General features: G+C 39.0%; 1 protein-coding gene across 3 annotated transcripts in view; it reads right to left on the bottom strand.

Moving 5' to 3' along the window:
• SHISAL1 (shisa like 1) overlaps positions 1 to 26,921 on the bottom strand; it is a 68,163-nt gene that overhangs the window by 35,882 nt on the left and 5,360 nt on the right. For 2 of the 3 annotated variants that reach the window (XM_066318511.1, XM_066318508.1), the window contains exon 2: positions 26,236 to 26,326. The exons of the other annotated variant lie outside the window; for it this stretch is intronic. The gene's annotated coding sequence lies outside the window, so the exon portion shown is untranslated. The remainder of the gene's footprint in view (positions 1 to 26,235; positions 26,327 to 26,921) is intronic. 3 annotated transcript variants of the gene reach the window in all.

Below are 26,921 nucleotides of genomic sequence, written 5' to 3'. Positions count from 1 at the left end.
CTGTAAAATCTACTCTGCTCCTGACACCTCAAGAGACACATTTGCCAAATGCTTATGAAATAAATGCTGTATCCTATAAATACTGCATGGTTTACTAGTCAGGGGCTGCTACAACCTACTGAATCAAATTAAAATCCCCAAACAATTGCACCTGCCCGTAACAAAAGGGGGAGGGGGTGCAAATTAACACACCAGGAGTAGCTGAATTCTGAGTAAGAGACGTGGGCACTGGAGGGGAGACACGGTGTTGAGAGGCAAAAGATTTCTAACACAAAATGCTATGTGCAGCATAAGCAGATTCACCAAGAACTATTTTAGCATATAGATGACAAACCTAAAAGTCAGTGTAACTTTTGTACAAGAAAACATAACAGTTCTCACTGTTTGCTGCAAGCATGATGAACACCCAAACCACTGTATTTCTACCTTTAAAATAAGTCAGTTCCTCCAGAGGAAAACAATTTGAAAGTGTGAACACTGTAAACAGAAAATAAAAATGCAATAAACTAGGAATGATAAGTAAGAATATTTCTCATGTATTTCTCATGAAAAAAACAGTAATCCTCTTTTTTTCAGAAGGAATATCTTATTAATTAGAAAACTAAGCAGACTTAAAAGTTGGAATTACACAAAACAAATGAAAAAGAGCAATAATGAATATAAGCCAGAGGTTGAGAATGTAGACATTTAATAATGAAAAACAGCTACAAAGAATTGGCTATTGCCAATATTGATAGGAACAAAAGGAATTTGATATTTTCCTGAGTAAACCAAAGCTGCAGGAATTCTGGTAGTGATTCATTACTAAGGGAAAACTTGGCCTTCAGAACAGTTAATTAAAAAGAGATCAATGAACATTCCTGTTGTGTATCTGGGACGACAAAGATGTTTGGTATAGCTGAGACTATTAAATATTTCTGTATCAAGAATAATTCAGGATGACATTAATGAGTTGATACTCAGGTTTGCAATTTAATATTTGCAATTCTGTGTAATTTTTACCTGTTTATTTCAGCAGAGCTGGCTGGGGGTCATATACATAATTTTTTTTAGTTTGTTGGAGAACAATAGCAACTTTCAGAGGCCCTGAAGAAACCTAAGAACATTTTTAGAAGTAAATGAGAGAATCCAGGTAATCAAAACCTTGTGAGTGTGATGTTGATCCAGACAAAATTAATGGCATGGTTAATATGCATTCCAATTAATAAATAATTGAGATAAATATAATTAATATGATCACTATGGGCTTATGGCAAAGTTAATTTTATTTCTCTCAGGGCTATTGACCAAAGTAGCTTAAAGATAGTTATAATGTAGGAGATGCCTGTAGCATACAATTTGAGCAGGCAGTGAGAATGATGAAAAAAAGCTTCCTATCAGTTGTGGAAGAACAACTCAGCCTGGAAATCAGGTGCATGTCTTGGAAAGTACAATCCTCTTAGTAACTGAGTACAGCCTCACTGCTAATTTCTTGAACAGCACTAAAGGTACAAATCTAGAAGTTTTTCGGGGAGGGAAAGTTAATTCAATTATATCCAACAGAATGGGCAACAATGAAACTGGCATTTTAATCCAAATCATGCAATGCTTGTATTTTACTGAGTGTCAGCTGGGAGGATCAGAGTGGGGGACTAGACAGTGAGAGCTGCACATCAAGAGCCAGCAGAGTGACAGGATCTGTGTAAATGAATACACACACACCCCCAGATATATATTTGAGACAGTAGGGAAATGCTCCAGTTTTATAATTTAATGAGCAATAATTTTATGGCTTCAGTGATCATTACACAGAATATGACCATTTTTCAGAGGTCAGAAATACAAATAACTGTTTACTCCTTGACTGTTTTGAGTTTATTACATGCTACTGTCTGCCTAAACCCATCATATTTCATGCAGTACCATGGTGACATCTCTGAGCTCTTAGAGCCCAATCAGCCACTGGAAGAGAGGTGCAGGACAGCAGGTGATATGCCACAAGGAAGAGCCAAAATCGTACACAGTATTTCCTGATGTCAGGCCACAGAACAGAGAGGGCAGAAGCATTGTTATTAGCAGTGATCTAGATAAATAATCGTTTATTATTGTTATTAATTAAAGACTGATGGAATTTAAAATAAGAGAATTACATCTGAAGGACAGAGGAACGAGAGATACCGCTGTAGTTTCTTTTTTTCTGTTTTTTGAATGGAATATGAGGGCCTAGAGGCTGTATGATTATGTTTTCCACCTAGTTCAGAAAGCTAGCAATTAGAAGGGTAGTCTAACACACCAGTTTTCATTTTAAATGCACCATTCTAAGCTTATTTGTGGTCACTGTGGAGGTAAGGATTATGCCTATCCCTTTCCTCCTCCTTTAAGATTCATAGCCTCACACCACCTCCTCGCTCCTGCTGGCAATCACAAGTATCTCTGCAGCTAACCCAGAAAGCAGACAAAAGAAATGGTTGAGGAATCACATTTTCAGAGGCTTTTTTCCATTGTTTTTCCACATCTTGTCCTTATTCCCCTCTCTCACTATTTATTATTACTACTACTACGATGATGATGATGATGCAAGCAGCTGCATGGCACTTAGTTGCAGGCTGGGGTTAAACCATGACACGTGTCTAATCTGGAATAGAAGACATGGTCCTCACTCATGATTTCTGCTATCTTTTCTTGAATACTCTGTCCAGAATATTGCTTTTCCTCACAGAAGATGTAGCCATGCACAACCCAAAGAGAGCAACACTCAAAGGAAAGGTGCTGTAATGTTATGATCAAGGGGACCATAGAAATCTATGAGCTCATTATGCTGGATTTTACTTTTCTGTGACATTTTAGCTCTCGCTCTGTTCCTACCTACACTGCTTTGGTTAGCCTCATAGTTTTATCTAGCTGTCTTTTCTTGAAGGGAATCAGTGAATCACTGCAAAGAAAAAGCTGCCAAGAGAAACAACCATTTCATGAGGAAAGATTCTGAGGAAAGAATTATTTTCCCCTGACTTTGAAGGAAAGGAAAAGTTATGTTTAGCCTGAAGAACAATGCACATTTTGCATTTTTTTGTTGGTAAGAAGAACAAAAGAAGCTCGAGCAAGAGAATTTATTAAACACATCAGCACTGCCTCACAAGTTTTCTCTCTGCCTAGAACAGAAAATAGGGCCAGTTCAGGAGGCTATGTAATTCTTTTTTCCTGCCCATAGAAGTAAGAACATCTAAGCCATGCTTAGCAGAAATTCACAGGATTCCCACCACCAGTGGTTTTCTAACTTTCTCAGGCAATTCCCTAGAGTGTTTCTCTATCCTAGAAAGGTTTCCGTGTGCCCATCCTGCAGCTCCTTTGCTTTGCTTTAAGCCCTCTCTATCAGCAGTGGAGCTGGAGAGTGATTTACCTACAGACACTGATTACACCTCTTTGCATCAATCTTTTAATTAATACATACAAAAAGGGTTATCATAGCTTCACTCAGCCTTTTCTTAGGCTAGCAGCGTACACCTTTTGCAATCCTTCCTTAAAAAAGTCCTTGTTACACCCTCTATTCCCCCTCTTTTATCTGCCTCTATCCTTTATAGCAAGGTTGTGCAAGTAACTTCAGAATTATTTTGTTTTCAGCGCTTTGTATTTTCTTAGTGCCCTGAAAGTCCTAGCAGACATCCCAAGAGCTGCCAGTTCTTCCAAGAGGAACAAAAACACAGCATTACCAAAGTGCAGAGGGCCACAGAGCCTCAGCTAATTCTCAGTTACTCAAAGGACATACAGGTTAAATCCCTGTTAAACAAAGAGAGGCACATCTACTCACAGACAGAACTACATGGGTAAAAATGCATCAGGGCTACATGAGAGACAATGCTGCTGCATTGTGGCAGAAGTAAGGGGATGAGTAACATGGCCAGAGCATGCTTGAGAAAGCTGTTTAAAATTAGATGGAAAAGAAAAGGCTGTGATCCAAACCTAACTCCTAGTCCAGCTCTGTTCACTTCTCACATTAAAGAAGGCTTAAAAATGCATCCAGTCTGTGCTCATGACTGCCATTACAATGAAATTACAGGCTTATTAGAAAGGAAGCAATATAACCGGCATGAAAGAAAACCTGATTATTAAGAAAACATGTGGTTTCACACTGCAGCAACCTCAACAAAATGTTTATGAAAAGCAGATACTAGTTTCAATTGACAGTTGTCTTACTTGAAACCACCTATGAAAAAGAGCTGCTGGTAAAAAACCTTCTGGATTATGATGAAGCACTAACATTACTCAGTGCCTCTTCCCTAAAAACATCTCACTACACATATGCTGGAAGTTAAGCATGTGTGAGTCTCTACCCAATTGCAGAAAAAGCCTTTGCACTCAGAGCTTTAGTACTGCTGAATGACCAAATATCTATTACACTACCTAAACCACACAATTCTTCCCCCTTGTTTTATGAATTTTGTAATTGAAAATATAAACTGCTTTGTTTTATTTCACCCTCCTGTTTTATTATTTCCCACAGCTGTCTTCCAAAACAGTTATGAAGAGACAACATGCATGAATCCTAACAAAAAAAAAAGAAAGCTCGAAAGCACAGCCTGAAGACCATCCTGTGAACTCCAGGTTGCTAGTAACAGGATGGGGCCAGAAACCTGCACATGCCACAAGTGTCAGCTGTCAAAGCCTCTCAATCCTCTCCTTTTACCCGTTCTCCTTTTCACCAACACATTTAGTTGGCCATTGGGAGCTGTCCCACAGCCACATCCTGGGAGACACATAAACATCCAGGCTGGAAATGGGTTTTAGCAGTTCCCACCCTAAGCACAATGCACAGTAGAGTCTGATACAGAAGTTAAAAGGTCCTTTTATTACAAGAGAATTAATTTTAGAGAGTCAGTGGTGCATTCAGACCTTATAATCACAACATTTAATTGATGGGAAAGTTCCACAAGAGAGCACAAGCTATTTATTTACAGCCAAATTCTAAACTGTGTCTGTAGCACATCTAAAGATATTAAAGATAATACCATAATGTAGCTGTAGTGCAAGTAAGTGATTCATTACATACTTGCATTTGGTAGAATAAATGTTTAATTTCCTCAATTTCTTGTTGATAAAGGTCAGAAAATTTAAGACTGTTGTCGGTCCTACAATTGGCCTTACACTGTAAACATTAGACCTCCTTTTGGGGAAAAATACATAAATTATTTTGTGGAGACAGTCAGCTTTGTAAAAATAACAGCTTCAGTTGTGATGGTTTACTGACACTGATAACTAACCTCAACTACAAGTTAGTGGCAAGTTCCTCACTTGTCTTTAAGCAAGATTCATTCTACAGCAAAGAGCTGCAACCTTCCCTAATGCTCTGAAATTACTGAGGTCTTTTCTATCAGGTTTTTTATAAAGGAAACCAGAGGTTGCCAAGCAGGAGGAGATAAAGCACGCAGAGCAACAGAAAAGTGGCTTTCAACAATTTATCTTTTTCTTCTTTGTTAAGCATGCAATTTTTGGACCTAAAAAAACCAGGTAAAACAAAGCTGTGCTGCGGGTGAGACTAAAATATTTGTATTTTCTCATTTGCATGTACTTTATCAGCCTGAACATAGGCAGCTGATAAAGGTTTTTTGTAGTCATGCAGAACCCTTATTTTTAGTGAAATAACTCAGTTCAAATGTACATCTGGATTACTTACTCAGCTGAAGGGATTTTGTACAACCCAACATCTACGATCTGTGGGAGTTCAACCAAGTGCGTTAATGAATTCATAAATCTCTCAGGGTGAGATTATCAAGCTATGCTATCAGTCTAGGAAAACTGAGTTTTCACTCTGAAATTATGAATGGTCTTGGTCTCCCAAGAGGCAGGAATGAGAAGGAAATATACACAGTTGTGTAATAATATTCTAAGAGAGTTTAAGAAAGGGATAGGGTACATTTTTAAGTGATTACAAATCTCTACTGTTAATCAAGTTTCAGTTTTTGAAGAAACGCAAGGCTCTCCTCCAGGGAAACTTGTGCTTGTGTTTTTGAGTTACTTAAATAGGGAAACCAGAGCAAATGTGCTTTAATTGAAAATATTACCAAGTCTTACATTAATAACACAATTTCTACTAGTTTATGTGAAACAGTTTGTCCAAGTAATTTTAGGGATGTCCAAGTAATTTTACTAAGAAATAAACTGAGTTTTGATGCTAAGATTAGAGGTTTTATAACAACCAGGTTTTATAAATCTCCCAGATCTAATCCCTCATTCTGCTTTACAGTATAGCTCTAAAACTTGCCAATGTGTGTATCTGTAAAAAGGGCAGTAAACCTGGCTAGTGTATTTTTAAAATCCATTTGAGAAAAAAGTAATATATCAGCAGTTTATCTAGTGAAAAACATGAGCACATCTTTGGTTTTCCCAAATGCTGTCAGCTGTATACCCACAGAAAGCAAGAAACTACCTATAGTCTCTCTGGGAACTTTTTGGACACATTTTCCTTTCAAAATGGCCTCTTCTGAAAAATAAATCTTCCAGTGCAAAGTCTGTAACACCTGTATTTTACTTAATTCTCACATTCTTCAACATCAATTACCAACATCTGTATCTAATCAGATGGGTTTCTAACCTTCTGTCACTGGGTCCATAGACATTTTCAAATGTTATTTTGTTCAAAAGTGAAAAAATATGAGGAGCAAGTTAAACAAAAAATGAAGTCAACTCAGAAAAGCATTAATTTGATCATATAAAAGGAAATCAGAATTCTCATGAATACTTTATCTCTCTCCATCAGCTTATGAAAGGATGTTTTCTTTTATGAATACAAATTCTACTCCATTCCATTACAATCTAATTGAACATTTCAAAATGCAAAAAAAACCCCCTAAACTTCTTTTTTTTTTTTTTTTTCATCATGAGGATCATTTAACAATGCCAACACAAAGTGTAGCTTATGTGACATGGATGTATCTGCACTACAAGTATTTTGGCAGCATTATTCTGATTTCCCTAAGGGTAACACCTAAGTGTGCAAAAGGCAGGACCTCTTCATTTTTAAAACCTGAAACTAGTCCCTCAAAAAGAAAATATCACTGAATTCCTGCAAACATTTTGGTCAGATCTTCCTCTTGTTAAACAAAATAATGAAAAACACCCATTGGAGTAAACTGAGAAATCAGAGAATCAAGATGAAAGGGACCCAAAAGCATCAGCAAGTTCAACTCCAAAAGAATTTTCCTCTCCTCCTAAAACATCTGCAAATGTTTCACACACTGAAATGTTTCTGAGTAACATCACAAATGAAGGTTCTTCCTAAAGCAGACTCTGACAGGAAGAGGAGTTGTCACTGCACCAGCTAAGGAAAAAGGAAACCGTGTGGGAGCCTCAACCAAGGACTGCTGGAAAGAAAAAAAAGAGCACAGTAGAAGGTGGGAGTAACTTCCTTTTCACCTCTTCTTTTGCCTCATTCTGACTGAACAACCAACCTCACACTGCAGGAGAAAATGGCATTTTTCACTGCTGCACACATAAATACAATAAAAAGCTGGTTTTAAGGGCAGCTCATGGCTGTACTACAGCAACTGTCCTAGCTCTCAGCCATTCTAATTAAACCCCCTGAATTTTCAACCCCAAGAACACTGGATTGTTAACAAAAGCTTAATTTTGAAAGTAACAAGGCAGAGAAGCCAAGGAAAATGCTAGTGAATCCTTTGTCCTCTCCTCTTAAACAGAAATACCTGCAGGACAAAAGAAAGGACAATTTTTAGTAGTCAGAACAGCAGGTGTGGAGGTTGCCAAGCACAAGGAGATAAAGCATGCAGAGCAACAGAAAAGTGGCTTTCAACAATTTGTCTTTTTCATCTCTTTTTAAGCATGCAATTTTTGGACCTGAAGAACCAGGTAAAACAAAGCTGTGCTGCTGGTGGTGACATCACAGGGCCCCAAGCTTTGTTTCACACCCTTTGTTTTGCAAGAAGTAAAAGCTGCTCATTTTATGCCCAGCTTGGGCTGTCTGTGGATTTTATGCTGTGCACAGAGGTGGGTGTGAGAGGAGCTGCATCCCAAGGCTTGTACAGAATTCCACAGAAATTCTGATTCTTGGCTTCCCCATGGATCAAGCATCAAACTCCTCTCTCCTCACTGAGCCCAGTGCAGCTGAGCCAAAGGGAATGTACCAGAAGCATCAGATTAAAGGCACAGTTGTTTAATATTTGTTGATATATGCTCAGTGGGCAGGTTTACATCCAGGGTGTTCCAGCTACTACAATCAATACCACATTTTGGCTCCAAACAACCCCATCCCTAAAACTGGCCTCCATCTGAAACACTTCCCATTAACAAGCATAAAAACTACAGCAATACACAAAGAACAATTTGCCAGAACTTTCTGAAATGGCTCTTCTGAAAGCAAAAAGCGACATGAAATTCCCATTTTCCTTAGAGAACATCACCAAGAGAACCTCTGAGATCTGAATATTTGGTAAGTAAGGATTAAAGTACAGCATTCATCACATACATAACCCAGCAAAGCTTTTTACCAGCAAGCACTACTGCAGTCATGCAGTCTGTTCCTTGTCACAGATATTTTTGGGGTCCAAACAAATGGAGAAAAGAAAAAAAAAAAAGAAAAAAAGAAAAGTGGAAGGGCGGCACTATTTCTAGTTTAGAGAAAGGATGCTGATGGCTCAGAGCAGTTACAGTCATAAAGGAGGAATACAACAGACTTAAGGGCTGTACATCAAGTTTGTGGACCTAATGTTTTAAACAGGAAATACTGATTTAAAAAGCCATGTGGAAAACGATCAGGGCAGGAAAAAAGAACTTCACCTACAAGAATACAAACTCACTTGATGTTTAAAGTATTTTAATGAAGATTATGTACAGAAGAGAGCATGGCTTGGGAATTCTGCACCCAATTTAGTAATGGTCGACTCTCAAGTTGTAAAGCTGAGATGTGGTGGTCACAGGTTGATTATGACTTTCTGATAGGAACCAGATGCCAGCCACTGCATCTTTGAGATGCACTTACAAAGTCTCTGACCCAAAGAACTGAAAATTTAATTATGTCTCTGTATAATTAAACACACACCTCAACTTAATTAAAGATTGTGGCAAAAGGATACAGGGATACCAATATCACTTTAAACCATCCTTGCTGATAACAAGCTTAGATATCTCTGAAGGAACACACTTAATCTCCACATTCAGATAGTGAGGAACAGCTCAGTGCTGTAATGAAGCAAAATAAGAATGTAGAGTTTTAAACAACAAGAATTATTTTAAAAATTAGATGCTTTGTTTCTGGAAATTTTAGCTGAACAACTGCTTTTCCTCTCAGCAGTAATAATGCATTACATGCATTACCTCATCAAAGCCAACATAAAAAAGCCCTTACTCATACAGGGATCAGTTTCTTACGTTCTCCTAATGACCCACTCTTCGAGGTATTTTGGCAACATGAAATTAGTTACATTTGGTAAGCAGCAACTTTATTACCTTTATAAAATAACTTTATAATTAAAGTTATTTAATTATAACTTTATTATCTGTGTTATCGTATAACACAGGTAGTTTTACCTTTTCTCCTTTCAATAGGGAGCACAGAAAGCTGATAATAAAAAAAAAAACCCAAAAAATCAACCAACCAAACAGAAAAACCCCCAAACAAACAAACAACACCACAAACCAAAACCTACAACAACAACAAAACCAACAAAACCAACCAAACCCCCCCCACCCAAAAAAACCCAAACAAAAAAATAACCAACCCTAAACAACAACAAAAAACCAAAGCTGGAACTACATCATCCAAGGCAAGGAGGGACCAACATGCTTGCAAATTTTATGAACAGAGTGTTATTATAATCCTGATATCTCAAGGCATTTTCAAGGTCTGTTCCCAAAATATTATCCCTATTGTAACAACAGTTCTTTTAGCTTCTTGTCTAATAAAAATCTAATTTTTTGGCAGCTGCCACAGATGGTGATTCTGCAATCTTTTTATTTTCACCAATCATAAGGCCTTTGATGCCCACTTTGTATTATACTTATCAGTATGGAGAAAGTCACAGAGCCCAGACAATCAATTCTGTGTCTTGGCACAGTAAACTACATCCAAAATACATTGAATGGTGAAATCCCTAGACCTTCAATGTAACTGAATTGAATCTAAGGGAGCCTGAAGAGCAGAGAGGCATTTTATATTTAAAATTAACCCATTTCAGTTACAGGTAACAAACCAGAATTCCCCACATAGAGAGACCTGAGAGAATTCCCCACACAGAGAGACCTTTCTCCATATCATATGGAGAAAGAAGGATTGAAATCTGCCTTCCTTATTTTACTTGGAATGACAACTCCGAGACATCGCTGGGGGAAACACAGCTATTATTTTAAGAGGCAAATTATAGGAATATTAAATTTCTTTCTCATATAAATGATGAAGAAACTGAATGGCAGCATAATGGGAAACAGAGTCATCCAAGTAAGTGAGTGGTAGCCAGATAACCTGATTCTATTCCTTCCCATCTTCTACTTCTTTCAGCTGCTTATATCATTATTTAGTCCCTCCAGCTAAAATGATGTGAATAGAAATTATCAGACCTGAAAACCCCTTTCCATTGTTGAGTTTTATTCTGAATAATTATTTCACTAAAAATCAAAGTCAGCAGTCCATTCCTCAGCTTCCTTGGTAATCAACTGTCTTCTACACTAATAAGCATATTGCTCTGGTTTGTGGCATTTCAGCAAAGGTCACATGTCCCTCCCTTTTCTCCTTGTTGTCCTTTTTATTTCCTCTTCAAACAAACCCTTATACTGAATAAACCATTTATCCATGAATCCTCATGTTTTAATATCTGGGATTCAACATCAGTTAAAAGGGTAGGCACAGACTGGAGCATGGTTTGGTGTAATTTCTATCATGTAATCACCATCAAGGATTACTGTCCTTTTCAGGAACCATAACACTGGCAAGGAGGCTTTTCCAAGGGCTCTTGAAGAGCTGTTGGAGCTACTGTAGATCCTAAGTGAAACCCCAAGTCAAACAAACTTCTGAATACATTGTCAGTAAATTCTACTTTAGGAACATAATCTGGATTTGCAGTTACAGCAAAAAGTAGCAAATAAACACAGCCCTCCTAAGAAGGCTTAACCAATCCAAGGTCTTTCATGCAAAGACATAATTCATTTTTATTTAGCATCTTATCCATTCTGCACTAATACAATGCAGAAATTTGATTGTCCTGGCCAAAACAGTGAAAGCTTAGGAAAAAGCATTGTAAGCTTACCAATTAAAGGAAGTCATCTGCCCGAAAAATGGTTTCCATAGTTTCCAAAGGCCAGAATAACATCTTATTCCATGTGCACGTGACTCAAAGCATTAGACTAATCACTGGAACTGCAACAGGGCTTTTTGGCTGTCAGAATTACACCTAACAACTGCTAGAACTTTAGTTTATCATCCTAGTTTTCTGCTGATTGGTGGAACTTATCAGATGACTCTACTCTAGTTCAGTAGGTTAGAAGACCATATCAGTCCAGTCTTCCTCCTGCAGAACTGATTTCCAAATATGAGGGCATGAGGAGAAGTTTGTCTTAGCAATAAATTTCTTTTACATTCCTCTAACGAGGCTAAAAATATAAAATTATCATCATGGGTATCTTTTACTTCAACGACTTCTATTGATCAGCTTCAAATAAATAGTTAATGCTACTGGACCAGATTCTCTTATTCCTAGTTTACAAAAGGGCTCATTTGCCTTTGCTGTATCACTACTTTTGCATCCCACTTCCCAAAAAAGTTTAATTTCTCAGTATCCTCCTCTTTGGGACAAGTCTGGTATTACTTGTCCTGTGAGAAATATGAGAGAAACTCAATAGTCTTTGATAAGGAAAGTAAGCTTGGATCATAATCCTTATTTCAAAGAAGCACTTAGAAAATGAAATATCGAAACACCAATTAATTTGAAGAAGCAAGGAAATATTTTACATTAGATGTAACATTACATAGGTTAAAAATAGTGTTTTCTTTGAGAAGGTCCATCACACTAGGCCAGAAACCTTATCAACTAGAAACACCACCCAGTGAGTAAGAAAGTCAATTAAAAGGAGGTCTTGTTCTTAACCTGATGTATTTCTAGCTAAGAAATCTTGCACAATTCTTCTCCACAATGCTTCTCTGTCATACTTTTTTTCCCCCCACTGGTGTCTGTACCTCAATTGTGTACTGAAAATGCCAAACCAAAGGGCAAACCTGCAATTTCATCATTCTGGTAAGCTCTAAGTACAGCAGCTTCTGAGGGCCATTTTGAACAATGAATTTCCAAAGCAAGTCATGCAATTAATCGTCTTCCTTGTATTACAAGGTAATGAACAGTAACTGGGGAGGCCTTTCTAAATTACAGAAATATCTCTCAGTCTAAGAAGAAAATTCACCTTGAAGCACAGCACTGATTAAAAAAGAATTCAAGAAGAATTACACATAAGAAAACACTTCTCGCCTAATCAATCTTTTAGCTTGAAACTGCAACACTGTGAGCACCAAATTCCAGGTCACCCCTCCCAGCAAGGTTCATAACCAGGCTTGGCATCTGTGCTGTGTCTGCCTTCTCAACTCTCTCCTTGTCAAAAAGCGGCTCTTCACATGAAGAGGGCTGTAAAATATGCTCAGAGAGGAGAGCAAGATTCATGTGGAGAAGTGGTAACCTTCCTCAGGGAAGTCGAGAGGTGGCAACCAGAGCTGAAACATCACAGCATGCTATGAATCCATGCTGCACACGAAAGAGTGAGCCTGGTTGTTTCTCCAGCATGAAAACACCTGGAATCTTCAAACAGATTAAGCCAACCATGAACTACCCAGAGCAAGCAAGCAGAAAGGTAAACTGGCCAGGAATGAAGACAAGTAAGACAATTAAAGGTGACTTGGTCGGTGCTGCTGGGCAGGGCTGACACAGCATCCAACATTTCCCCAGGAGTGGGCTGGGGGTGGGCAAGGCCCCTCCAGGTGACACAGCCAGCCCAGTGACCCAGACTGACCAAAGGGATATTCCAGACCATGTGGCATGGATTCATACAAAACCTAAGTAAAGGAGGAGGAATAGGGAGCACTGATTATTAACAACACTGAACTCTGCTCCCCTTGGACGCTGCTTGCTGATGGGAACTAGAGAATAAAACCTTCAGGGTTTTTCCTTTGCTCGTATACATTCAATCTTGGCTTTTGCTTTAATAAACTGCTTTATTTCACCCTCCTTGTCTTCCATCACATTTTCTCTACCCTGTCCAGCTGAGGAGTGATAAAGCAGCTTGGTGAGCACCCACCATACAGATATTGGGTTTGCCTGGCAAAGTTCTGGTAGTGGGAGTCTACAGGGCCAGAAGCCTCCCCCATGTCCAGCAGAGACAATGCCAGCCCAGGCTCCAGGACAGACCTGCCACTGGTCAAGGCCAAGCTCAGCCAAAGATGGTGGCAATGCCTTGGGATAATGGATTTAAGAACAAAAAAAATAAAGTTCTTGCACAGCTGTAATTTGGTACAGAGAAGAGTGGGCAGAGATGTCACAAACTGCCCTTAACCCCCATTCACATCTCCCTGTGCTGATGGGAGGGAGCAGGGAGAGAATCGGGATTAATCCTGGGAAGAAGGGAGCAGTGTGGGGCAGGTGTTTTCAAGATTGGCTTTACATCTCATCCTGATTTTTGTTCATAAATTCAATCCATTACCCCGAGTCGAGTCTGGTTGTGACAGTGATGGATCTTTCCCTGCCCCTATCTGAAATCCTGAGCCTTTTTTTCCCCTCTGTCCAGCTAGGAGAGGCAGTGATAGAGAGGCTTTGATGGGTGTCTGGCATCCAGTCAGGTAAATCCACACAATGCCACGACAGCAATACATTGACTTTTGAAGGTCTCCGGCTGGCTGCTAAATGCCTGAGATACCACAGGAAGAGAGAGATGCACTTAAGACGAGACCTGTGGGGATATCAGCCCAATGAACTAGAAACAAGCAATTTCAACTGAACCATCTCAATTGCAACTTTGTAATGCAGTCAGTTCAGGAAAAATGTCCATGTGAAGGACAAACAAAGCATCTGCAACCAAAAGAATAATTTTAAATATTCAGGGCAGTAGTATGGGTCTGACCACTCACAGACATCTTCAAACTTTCTGTGGGAAGAGAGTTATCAGCATGTTTTTGAAATCAAATATTGCTAATAAAAAGGGAGATCTCCCACAGAAGGAGAGGTTTCAGAGAATATCAGTGCTTGAAAGTGGTGCCACCTAACCTGAATCAAGTGTTTATTTTGTTGTTTGTCTTAGAGGTGGAAGGGAACAAGACCCAACTGAGTTCAGCCTTCCTCCAAACAGGAGCACATCAGTGGCTCTCTGAGGCTACTCACACAGAGCAAACACCAAAACCAAGAGGAATACTTAAATGGAAACTTCTATTTTGGTCCCACAGCCAGGGAAAAGCAGCTAGATTATCCAGCTTTCCTCCAGTCAGGAAAGCAGTTGCATTGTATTTTAATTTGCCTTTGCATTTGGAGCATGAAAAACATTCTGGAGAGGTTTGTTGTGCCTGAAGGGGAAGAAATAATTATGAGCATTAAGTACTTATATTGTGCCATATATATATTAATGTCACCTATTTTTACCACTAAAAGCCAGACTAAAGCTTTTTTGATTCTGATAAAATTTGCTATTGAAAATAAAAACTCTTTGTACATTCTGTATAATTCATATTGTTCTACCATGCAAACATATGGCTCAGATTGCTCATTCATATTAAGATAAATATGTTTATTCTCCCACTGACTCAGTGCTATGAGAAACTTAATTCACTCAAAAGTTACCCATAATATAATTCAAAAAATGAGTATTTAAATCCTCCAGAGCCTTCTTACTGGGATAAGGTAATCCAATAATTAAAGAGTGTTGCTTTTCATCAGGAAAATCAGCAGTTTTACAACAAAAAATAACTACTGATGCAAACATTAGTATTTTCTTCACTGTTACAATTATGATTCAATTTGAACATGTGCATACAGGTAATTTCCATATATTTAAGCCCAGTCTTCAGAGAGCACCCAACAGCCTGGAGTGGTCCTTTATTATTCAGCTGTGCATTGGCTAAAAATTCTATCCAGTTGCTCAGCACTCCAAAAGCAACCAACAATTTGGGTCTGAAGTGTGCTAATCATTGTAACAGATTTATCTAAAAACCACCACAGTGCTGACATGCCACTGCAGGCACACTCTCCTCCCCTGTACAAACACAGCTCTGGCACAGGATTGCAATCCTTGAGCATCAATGCAATCCCCTCTGTTCTTTCAAGAGTAAGAACCAGAATGCAAAAAAATCAAAGATCCTCCTTCTCTTAATGGACTTGAACCTCTTTGATGTCTCACTCTCCTAAGGTGAAGAAAAAAATTACCCTGCCAATAATTACACGCAGTATGACTTCGGCCTAAACACAAGCTTTACTTCTGGAGAACAAGTGAAAGCGATTTCCTTCATTATTTGAAAGACTTCTGTAGTGTTTCCAGATAATGTATTCTCAGGCATCCATCTTAAGTACCAAGAAATATTCTTGGATTTTTTTTTTTCATTGGAAGTATTTCTGAAGGGTTTTAAAAACTGACAGGTAAATTCAGAATGCCTCAACAAAAAGACTCCCCGTGTACAGCAGCTTGACCTTCACCCTTTGGATTTTGCAAAGTTATTACTGTGTTAGTCCTTTTGGTGTAACCAGAAGGATTCTGTATTGGACAAAGGCAGAACACTTAATGGAAGCAACACCTGGGAACAGAAACTAATTCCAAAGACGTTGAAACATTCCTGGGTTTAACTGAATTATCAGAAAACTTGCCTCTGAAAGTTTCTTCCTCCACTGTACTTCACACTAAAATGGAAATGACATTTTAGATTTTTCTGCTTTAACTGTCCTCAGTTGTCTGTGCAAAGGTGATTGAAAAGGATGTGATATATGTGATAAATGTGGCACATAGATACATGTGATACATGGGATTTGATACCTCTGACATGTATCACATGACATATAAAACACCATATGATACATGATAAATAACATCTTAGATATGACAATATAATTACAATAATCATATATTATATAATCATTCATGGCAGATACAATATGTGCTACATAGACAATATATGTGATATATATGAAGCATTATTATTAATAGCACATAGGACACATAGGCACATATATATATGACATATGGCATAGATATATGAGATATAACAGGATTTTTTTTTTTTTTTTTTGAGAGAGAGATCCTCGTAAGAACAGACTAAGCTCACCTATTTTCTGGATTTTTTGTGTATTTGAAGAAGGAGCACGTTTAGAAAAAAAGAAGATGAGTCACAACCTTGTGCAATCCTGGACGCTGAAGGATCAGGAAAGCAATGATTTTCATTACCACAATACCCACTTCATGTCCAGTGAAAACCTTAAATATCATATAAGTTGTCCACTTAATAGCTGGACTTTCTGCAATCTGCCTGGATTAAGCTACATTGTCTCAAGACATTAAATGTGACAAATCTCATTTTCAAACCTACTACAGTATGTTTTAAAAGCTATCCCAAAAGCCCTTTTACTGCCTTTCAGTAAAAATCACCTATTAACTATGCTGAATCACGGCACACTATATAAATGGAAGTAAGACTCTAATAAAAGATAGGCTATTAATAAAAATGAGGAGTGGGAAGATGGATCAACAACTGAGAAGGCCGCTTAGCAACGATAAGGGTGCAGGAATGAAAAGGATGCTGCACACAGGAAGCAAATTTATGCAAAACACAGGCTGGAGTACAATTGAACTAGTATCTGCCTTTTAGTAATAAAAAAGCATTTCTTTCACATGTTTTGGAAAATGTACTTAGTTAAAAAATGTTAGCACTTACTACTGGTAGTTACCAGTTGGACTACCAGGTATGGGGCAGGTATTTTTGTACACTGTCACGGTCAAAAAGAGTCTTCTATCCTAAATGTACTTTGAAATTAAAACCAGTCATGCAGAATGAAAATTCAAAGCCTGTTCCAATTATTTGAAGACTCAGTGTAGCTAAGGAAGAACGTAACTGAAAACAGGAGGAAGGGTGGTGTTTTTTACTTCATAATAATCATCACATAATGCCTCACAATTGAGAAAAGTTTTAAGTCACTTTATAAATGGCTTGGGAAGAATTCCTTGAGCACTCTGAACAGCGTCAGTTTTGCTGCCCAGACTCTCAGATCCAAACTACTGATGTCTGCTTTGTTTTAGCCCACATCTGTTCAATAGGCACCACACAACAGGCACCTCTGTGTGATTTTTACCAATATATCCCCTCTCCTCAGTCTCTCATCTCCAGAGAACTCAAAGGTTAAACAACCATGAACAATCAACGACAGCGAGTTACAGGTTTTAAGAAACTTAAAATAAAGAAACAAACTATTAATACATTTCATGAATCACTAGTTAAACAATGCTGCACATACCTGGGAAGGGCGTTATTTGAGATGCCAGCCTTGCTACTGTTAGGCAGCAGTGAATACACAAGGCTGAGTTTTCTGGGCACTAGAGCTCTGTTGTCTCATTTTCTTTCCTTGTCCAAGACTAACTTCATCAAAAGGATGGGTTGCGTATTTATCCAATAATTGACACTAATAAGAGAGGGATGTTGGGATCGAGACTTCTGGAGAAGCTCACACTGCCTAAAGCAGGAGCTGCCTACTGGCCCATGCTGATGGATTGATCACATATGGTCACTCTTGTTTCCCATCCCCAGACACAGTCCTCTGAAGGGCCCAGCTCTGGGGGACAGAGACTGCTGTGCCCCGTGCTTCATTTCCAAAATCAAGCACAGAATGGTATTCTAGGAAGAGAAACAAAGCTAACTAAGCCACACCAAAATTACACCAGGTCAAGAAATCTACTGTCCACTCAAGGCCTCTTGCAAAAGAGGGGTGAGTTAAGGGCCCTTAAGCAGAACTCCCCAGGCAGACACTCAGACATTCCTAGGACACCTCTCACCTATCTTTAGGAACTTCCTGCAGCACACAGACCTGTATCTATACTCGGGTCAGTGAAGAAGGGCTTTTCACATGCAAATCAATATGAACATCTCCATTTGGAAGACAAAGAAGGTGCTGCTGACTCCACTGGGTGTAGAGAACCCCATTTTGCATGAAAACATCAAGTCCAAAGAGTCACATCTGATCTACCAGTGCCGGGCACCAGCTAAAGGTGAGACAGCTTTAAGACACCTAATTTCTGGCAGCAGTTGATTGTCTTTTAGTCAAATGTGACAGAGAGGGCCAACTATGGGTTGGTCCCATCCTAAGAGATAAATAGGGAATACTGCACTGATAAGAGACCAGGGAAAAGCAGGAAGACCACTGGAAGATGCAGCCTTGAACTTTCTTGAGGAAATGAGGATGTGCCAAGTGAAGAAAATCCAACTACACACAGTGGACAAAACCCATGCAAACTGCCAAGAACCCAAGCAAAAGAAATCTGATGTTGAAAGTTGCCCATGGACCTCTGGCAAACTGAGAGCACAACAATTTCCTGCCACGTGAAGGACAGACACAGGGACTATGAGAGGATTACTTTAATTAACAAGAGCACGTAAGAACCAGAGCTTACATAACATTGCTGAGAACCATTTCAGCAGGAGAATTAATTCTAAAGTATTCTACTCCAGAGTTACGTACAAGGTTTTAGGAGAAGATAAGCAAGACTATCAGCCTGAAATTAAACAGGCTGCTTATTACATTTGTGTTTGGGATAGCCAGGTCAGCATAGTCAGCCAAATCTTGACCTCCAAACTCAAAGGAAAAGCACCTCACAGAAAGAAGTTAAACTGAGGTTCAAGAGCACTTTGCTTTTGCTATGGTAGAATATAGAATAAAATGCTTCAGTAAATGAACTGAGAATGGTGCAGCACATAATGGAGGAGGAATTACCCATCACTGAGATTAACTGGTTGCTCATTAGCCAGGCCATTCCTGCATATATCAAATTGCTAACCCAGGGTCCAATGACAATACTAACACGATAACAGAACAGATCTCAAAAATTCAAACACTCAGCATTCTGTGCCTTAAGGCACAGAGCAGAAGCCTTTTTGTCATATAGTTGTTGGAATAAGCTGTACAACAGAGGGTGAATGCCCTTACAGCATAAAAGTAGGTAGAACTTAAGATACTGACTGAAATGAACTAATCAAAATATGTAAAAAGAGAATGAGAGGGGAAAAAACCTGGAGAGATGACTCCATGTATTCTCTGTATCTTAAGACAGCACAAGGTTATGTATAAAGCTGTTGGAAATTCAGAATACCTTTATGGTACTTACTAAGGAAATGTATTCTGTAGATTGCTTTCTCAGCATAGAAAGTAAATAAAGGAAACACATAGATATTTTGATGATATAAAAGGTTAATGTTAGTAAAGCTTATGTCTTTACCTAAAAGAAATTACATGACTAAACATGAGTCTAAACAGCTCTAGAAAGAACTAGAATTCACAGAGTAAATCAAAGAAAGAAGGTAAATTCCCTAAAATTTAAAACAACATGAATACCACATTTGCAAATGGAGGCACCTCAAAGTGTTCAGGTGACCACAAAGGTGCTACAAGCAAGGGCTATTCCAAAATCAACTCAATTTCCTTCAATAGCCGATCTGAGTTGCTATTGTTTGTTGTTTGTAATGTTCAGTGATTGTTCTGTCTCCTGAAGATAAACTCATTTGAAAACTATCTAGATAACAGTCTTCATAAGTACTTCGGCTAAGCACAAATTGTGACTCCACAACAAACCAAATTCTTTCACAACACCAGTAACTGAAACTTGCTTTCCCAAAGAGTGCTGATTACCCATCCCCTAACCAAGGTAAGGACACTAGGAGGGAAAATCCCTCAACATCTGGTGGCTCACTGAAAACATGGCTAGTTTCCACATGGATAAAACCTAGTTTTAGAAAGGAAGGAAGATTTGACAACCTAAAGGTTTTTCTTCTTGTTTGGTGAGGAGACACATCTTTAGAATCCTTTATATGAGGAACCCAACTACTTCACCCCTGAGAAAACACAGTTTTAAAGCAGTCTGAATAAACATTGGGAATCTGACCACGCTGAAAATCCCTTCTCTCATCACCAAGGAGCCAACTCCTATTGCTGATCATAACACTGCACAGGGAGCAAAAACCAAGAGCCATTTCTGTCATAGAAACTTTAAATCTGTACGAAAAACACAGCACAACGCCATGGTGAAAAAGAGCTTTAGTGCAGCCACCTGAGAAAAGCCAAACATCTCCAGAACCCTGATAATCAGAGTGCATGTAAAGTATCAATGTCACTGCTGTCAGCAGATCACATACCACAGCTGCCATCAGGATGCTGTTTCTGAGTTAAAGGATTTTCAGTGAAGACCAACTTCTATCTTTCTTCTTGTGATTCCAGGTCTCTTTTCCTGCCCTTGGTGCTGAAAAACAGGCGAACCAGAGATTCCACATTCCCGCTGTTCCTCTACCAAGCTTTGCCTATTCAGTTGTTCAAAGACTCTGTGCCAGAAGGCAAAGAACTGCACAGGCTTAGCAGAATTTCTTGACCAAACTTATTTCAGAGAATTTAGGAATTCCAATTCCTCAAAACTACCACAAGTCCCGAGACACACATTCACTTACACTGAGCTGACTCCCTCCTCAAAGCATCTACAGTTTGGAGAACACATCCTTGCCTTCACCCAGAAATCATTCTGACAGGATCCATCACTCACTGAGGAACTGGGGGATAAAATGGTAAATGAAACTCATGCTGGTAAATGCAAAGTAATGCGGGGAAATCCCTTTCCCTCAGCACTGGGCAGGCTACTGCATCTTAGAGAGATAGGAAAGCTAAAATGAAATTACACACATCAATTCTGTGCAGATAGTGATTTAGTACTCAGTAGCAGACAGAATTTTAGAAGCTGATGAGATAAAAAGGGGGGGGGGAAGAAAAGCTCATTATATCATGGTATGATTTTGCTACATCTCTAGAGCTGGGAAGGGATCAGGAATGACAAGGATAGTAAGATGTAAAATGTTTTCTGTATGCAAAGCATTTGAACAGACTAGGAGGATTCAGCTGGGAAGGAATTTGATAAAAATCTACAAAAATTTACAAGCAGCATTAACAAACTGAATAGACAGCAATTCTGCATCTCTTCTCATAACACAAGAATTACCAGATAGCACTTTGAAAAACAACAAAAAGAGGTGGTTTTCCCACACAGCATGCAGTTTAACTGTTCTCTTTATGACAGAAGCTTGCTTATCTTTCAAGAACAATTAGGCAAATTCTATGGATAAAAACTCCCACCAACAGCTTTAAACACAAAATTGCGACTCTGCTACCAGACAGAACATACCTGTGAGGCAGCCAGCCAGAAGGTGAGAGGGTATACCTGGAGAAATACAATTTCTCTATACTTACATAATAAAATACTTAGCCCAGCCAACAGTAACAAGCTAGAAGGATGCTTAACTTGACCCAAACATTTACTCTTACACCCTTCTCCTGTGTTATGTGCCCAATCCGAGAGTCATACCAGCCATTAAACTGTTTCTAGGAAAGCAGCTACTACTCCCTTTTGCTGTCACAATGAAACAGAATGAGATCTCTCTTTTCTTTTCTTTTTAAAGAACCTAACCTTGTATAGATACTTATGCCTTACTGCATGCTGCTGATCACTTGTGTTTCAACAGCTTTATTTTCTGTTGTATTGTGCTTTACATGGTTTAAAGCAACAACGGGTTTCTGTTCTGGTGCCTTTCTGCTTTGACCAAAAGCTGCCACATCACACCACTAAAAAAGCTAGACCTTGCAGAAGAATTTATTTTTTAAAGAATTTTATTTAATTTTAAATAATTTAATTTAGTTTAGTTTCTTTTAATTTATTTTTAGATGAATATATATTTTTTAATTTTATGTGGCACTTTACTACTTCTGTCTTAAAGCAATATGTTATTCAGGCATTATTTCATCCTTCTGATGGCCCAGAACTGCTCCTCACTACCCATATCATTACCTTTGTAGAGATCATTCACTCTTGTGACAGAATAAACTTCAGGTTTAGGTGTTGGTTTATGTATTTTGAGGCATTGGCCTTTATGCTTAGCCTTGTTGGAAATTCTGGATCTCATTCACAAAGGGGAAGGAAAGCCAGAGAATCTGCCATCCAAATTAATTCCCACTTAATCCACTGTCATTTTGTACCTCAAAATTCAGGCTCTGAATTTTTGAATTCTTGCTATGAATAGTTGTTGGGTCACTTTGTTTTTGGTGTACCATTACATTTATTAGCAGTAGCAAGCAGTAGAACACACGGTTCTCTTTACTGGGTCTGCTTTGCTACTCATAGCTAGAAATTTTGGTTGCTTCCTGCTCCCCCCAAATGAATAAAACCCATCATTCTGATGGATTGCACTCAGCTGGGATACAGAAACAACCTGCAAGATAATTCCACCTTTCAACCCAAGAGGTGTTTATCACAAAATACTCTTTACACTTACTGAAAGATGATTTAAAAAATTGTGATTCTGCCATAAGTGGACCCATTAGTGGCTTAAGAACTGAAGATACCAAATTCCTAGCTTTGTTTTCAAGGAAAGGACATAGGTAATCTACTCCCTTCAACAAAGCCTTGGGGCTTTTTTAGTGGTTTCCTGAACTCTTCAAACTCTAAGTCTCTGTCTGTTCAATCATGGAAAATGTTCTTGTGCAAGAGGGCTTGCAATGATGATGGTTCTGGAAACAAACTGATCATATCTCTGCTCAGCATCTCAATTCACAGGAAAAAAACATGTTCCTGTCGAGGGCCACTCTGTGCCAGATACAGACTCTCCATAAGGGCTATGCAACTGACAGGCGTTTTTTGTTGTTTTGGCAGCTGAATTGGAAGAAAAATAGAAAAGAAATTAATGTTTAAATGGGCTAAACATTTGTTTGGTTTTGATGCTTGAAACTAAAACACCAGAACATTTACCTCATACCAGGCAGAAAGGAAAAGGAAAAGAAGAAGCAAAGGAAAGAGGAATTAGGCTTATGGAACAGGAATATGATTTTCCAAGTTCTGATCAGTACTGCCTGAAACAGAACCATTGCCACCAGCCCCAGCACCACCTCCCATGGAAGACACAAAGAGGAAGAACAACAAATACTTTTGAGATTGAAGACTGGCTCATTTTGGAAGTTTGTGGTCAGCTGCTGGACAGCCAGCCCATGCCAGCAGTAAACAGCAAAATCAAGTCAATCCCAACCTCGGTAACTAAAGCAAATTACAAGATTTCCATTTGCCTGCCTAAGCCCACCTGAAAAAGGATGTAAGGGCTGACAATGCAGAACAGGGAAGGCAGAGCAAATTCAGCAGCTAAGAAGAAATCTTTGTTTTGATCACGGTGAGCGATCACACTACAGTCTCATTTACGTTATTTATTTCATACAGGGGTTTTAATTGTTTGATGTAATATGCAGGAGGTAGCAAAAACAATGCTTGCTTTCTATGCCTGATTTTCAAAAAAGACAGTAACATAAACACATCCTGCTTAAGAAAAGTGTCGACTTCCTTGAGAATATTGGTTCTCTTTTATCTTTTCTTGAAAAGCAACTGGCACCAAGAGCTGTGACTGGGGCTTTCTACAACACAGGCACAGTACAGGGGGCTCGTGAAAACCATGGTGGGAGCTCTGGCTTGAGGATTTAAGGTTGCTCTATAATTACTATTGGTTTAAGACTACCAGGTTAAACTTCAGTGATGAAAAGAGAAAAAGAATGCCCTAAATGTTTCAAACGGTGAAGCCTTGTGAACATGTTTAGTCTGTATTTCATTTCCATCATTGCAATAAGTTTGGAGCAGTTACTGATGTTCAACACAAAGGAATAAATTGTATTCTTAATAGTTCTCAATCACTTGAACTCATGTTCATGCTACTGAAAATTTCCCACTGCAGCCCAAACCTCAGAAGGTTTAGGGAAAAGCTAGATGGAGTTATGGAACAGTAATAAAGGTTAAGAAGTGAACCAAAATTTGCCATAAGCATTAACCTTCTGGCAGCTCTCATTACAGAGAGAGCAGGCCAATAGAGAAGCACAAAATGAACACATGTAATACAAATTAATTTTAAGGAGAGCTATGTGTGCATGTAGATCCATATTTACTTCTCTCTTGTCCAACAGATTTTAGGAAGGAAAAAAAACCAAAAAACAAAAAACAAAAAACAAAAGAAACAAACAAAAAAAACCACCAAAAAAAAACAAAAAGCAAACTTCAGATTCTGGCCTAAGGGCTTAAATGACTACTGATGGATAGAACTTTCCCTGCTATTAAGGTGTTGTTATGAGAAAGAAGAGACTCTAACAAAGACTGAATTAATAGACTGGATGACACAAAAGTGTGGAAATCTAATCACAGAAACGGGGAGTGAAAGGGGCTGACAGGGACCTCTGGAGATCATCCAGTCCAACCCCGCTGCTCAAGAGTCACCTGGAGCAAGTTCCACAGGACTGAATCCAGGTGAGTTTGGAATCTCTCCAGAGGAGACCGCACAGCCTCTCTGTGAAACCAGTGTTCTGTCACCCTCACAAACTCACAAGCTCTTGACTTGTTCTTCACTCTCTCTTTGGCAGAGCTCAACACATTCCAGTTGCCCTCTCACATAAACAGCAGCTTCACCACCTTGCCTTGCTGCCCTGGCTTTCCCAGAAGCAATGTTACCATCCATGACTCTATTCCCACCATGTCTCTGTGGCTGCAATGAGATCATGGCCCCAACGACAAAGAGCAGAAAGGTAAAAGTAGCACCACTGCTGTCAATTCCCTTCCTCATTTATTTCTCCTTGTTATATTTAGCTTATTGCCCAAGTGTGCATCCCAATTCCAGCAGAGGGGACTCAGCAAGGGCTTACTTTCACAACAGCAGCCCTCAGACACATGGGGCTTGACCCTGCTCCTATTCAAATAAACAAGAAACTGCCCATGGGCTTGAAAAAGTAGGATACCTGTCTTGAAAACAGTTATTTCACATCAAAGAAATGTTAGAGCCTTGTTCAGTAATTCTTCACTTGTGCCCTTCTACTCTAAAATAAAGGCAAATTGTTGCAAAACTCATAATTTATCAATACAGTTCTATGTACGAGGCTCCTAAAAAGCAATTATCACCAGCAATGTACAATATGAGCTGGTTTCTTAGGTAAAATTTATTTCTGAGGTAAACCCTCTGGAGTTTCAAGGAGCTGCCTTTGACTGACCCTAGCTGGGAAATGAACAGTGAAAAGGAAAAAGGGAAATGGGAAGAGTGACAGGGCCTGATCTTTGCAGCAGAGGTGAGCACACTGGTTTGTACACCCTGCTGCTCCTCCAGCAGTGGAACTACCTGTCAAAAACCACAGGGCAGCAGCAGAACAGAACCAAGGCCATGGGACCCTTTTCATTTGCCACCTGCCCTGAAGGGGCTGTGGGACAGGACACGGCTCAGTGCCACTGCCCTGGCCAATGTCCCTGCACTACAGCAATCCCTCTGCCAGCCCCTGACACTATTTCCTACAAGAATTCACAGACTTGCCCAAACAGGAATGAGAGGGGCTGCAACACGAAGTAATAATTAACAAACCTCCGACGTGTGTGTGTAGAATCTCCTCGCAGAGCTGGCTCCAGCGATTGTTCACTGGCTGGAGTCCAGGTTTCTAAATCCCTGCCAACAGTATTTCTAAAAATGAACTTCCAGCAATATCTTAATCAACAAAATGTTGCTATATAGCAACACTTTACAGCAGAATCACAATGAATTACTCTTAAAACTCCACACAATTAAAAAAGGGATATGAGCATTATACTGAACGTGCCTCTGAAAAATGGTTTCAGTACTGAGAGCAGCCATTCACTGATTTCTGCTGTGACTTTTGCATTCCGGCCCTAGAAATCAGTGAGACTGTCTGTCTCCCAAGAAGCCAGATACTCAACCAGTGTTTTATTCAGGTCAGGGCTCCTTCACCACTAATCTATAAGGGGAATTTAACTGACAGTATGAATGTTAGAAGAATGAATGTCTTGTTTTCACAACAAAACAGAAATAAAACCCATCCTGTAAAGATGTTGTTCAGTGTCCATTAATTTCCATTCACACATGCTTGATAACTCCCTGCTTTGAGATAAGAAATTCTTCAGGACTATGAAATTTTGGGCTACAGCTTTCAGATAAATCATTCGAGCAGTCTTGTGTTCAAGCTCTGCATTTTGGGGTATTTGTACCTTCAGAAACAGAAATGTTTTGTATCTTGAGGATAGGAAACTTGGTCCATTATCTTGGCAGCTTTCTGTTCAATGACATGCAATGATCATACTGAAAAAAACAAGTAATGAACAAAGAATCCAAACTTAACTCTGGATTTTAATGCATATCGAACACTTGTATTTGCCATTCAAGATAAAGTGTCTGAAGTGGATGCAATTTCCTTGGAAAAGTTTCTCTCTCTAGACTTCTGTCTATATTTTCAAATGTTAAAATAGCAATTACTTGAAAAATTACATAAGGAGAAAGCATGCGTGCTACGTGACTCTAAAGCATTTTTTTAATTTTAATAAATATACTAACTATTGGGCAGGTGAGTAAGTAAAGAAGAATTTAACAAATGTTGATGCTGTTAAGACATCACACGGGAAAAAATGCATTTTCCCAAACATTCACCATGAAAACGAACCAATCCAGGATGGGAGAAAACCAGAGAAATTATACTCTGACTGCCATGAAAGCTGAAAACTATGTGAAAAAGCAGCCCTGAGGCTCTCACATATGGGAATGCAACACAAATGGCAAAAGCACTAATCTGTATCTTCCCACCACTTCCTTGCACCCTGACAGCTCTATTTGCAAAGAGCAGTGCCTTTCTAGTGGCACAATTAATGGAATACATGGATGTGGGAAAGGAAGGAATTGA

This window comes from Sylvia atricapilla, chromosome 5 (genome assembly GCF_009819655.1).
Source record: "Sylvia atricapilla isolate bSylAtr1 chromosome 5, bSylAtr1.pri, whole genome shotgun sequence".
Taxonomy (NCBI): domain Eukaryota; kingdom Metazoa; phylum Chordata; class Aves; order Passeriformes; family Sylviidae; genus Sylvia; species Sylvia atricapilla.
Note: the sequence above shows the minus strand (reverse complement) of the source record. Positions and strands in the feature narration are given on the sequence as shown.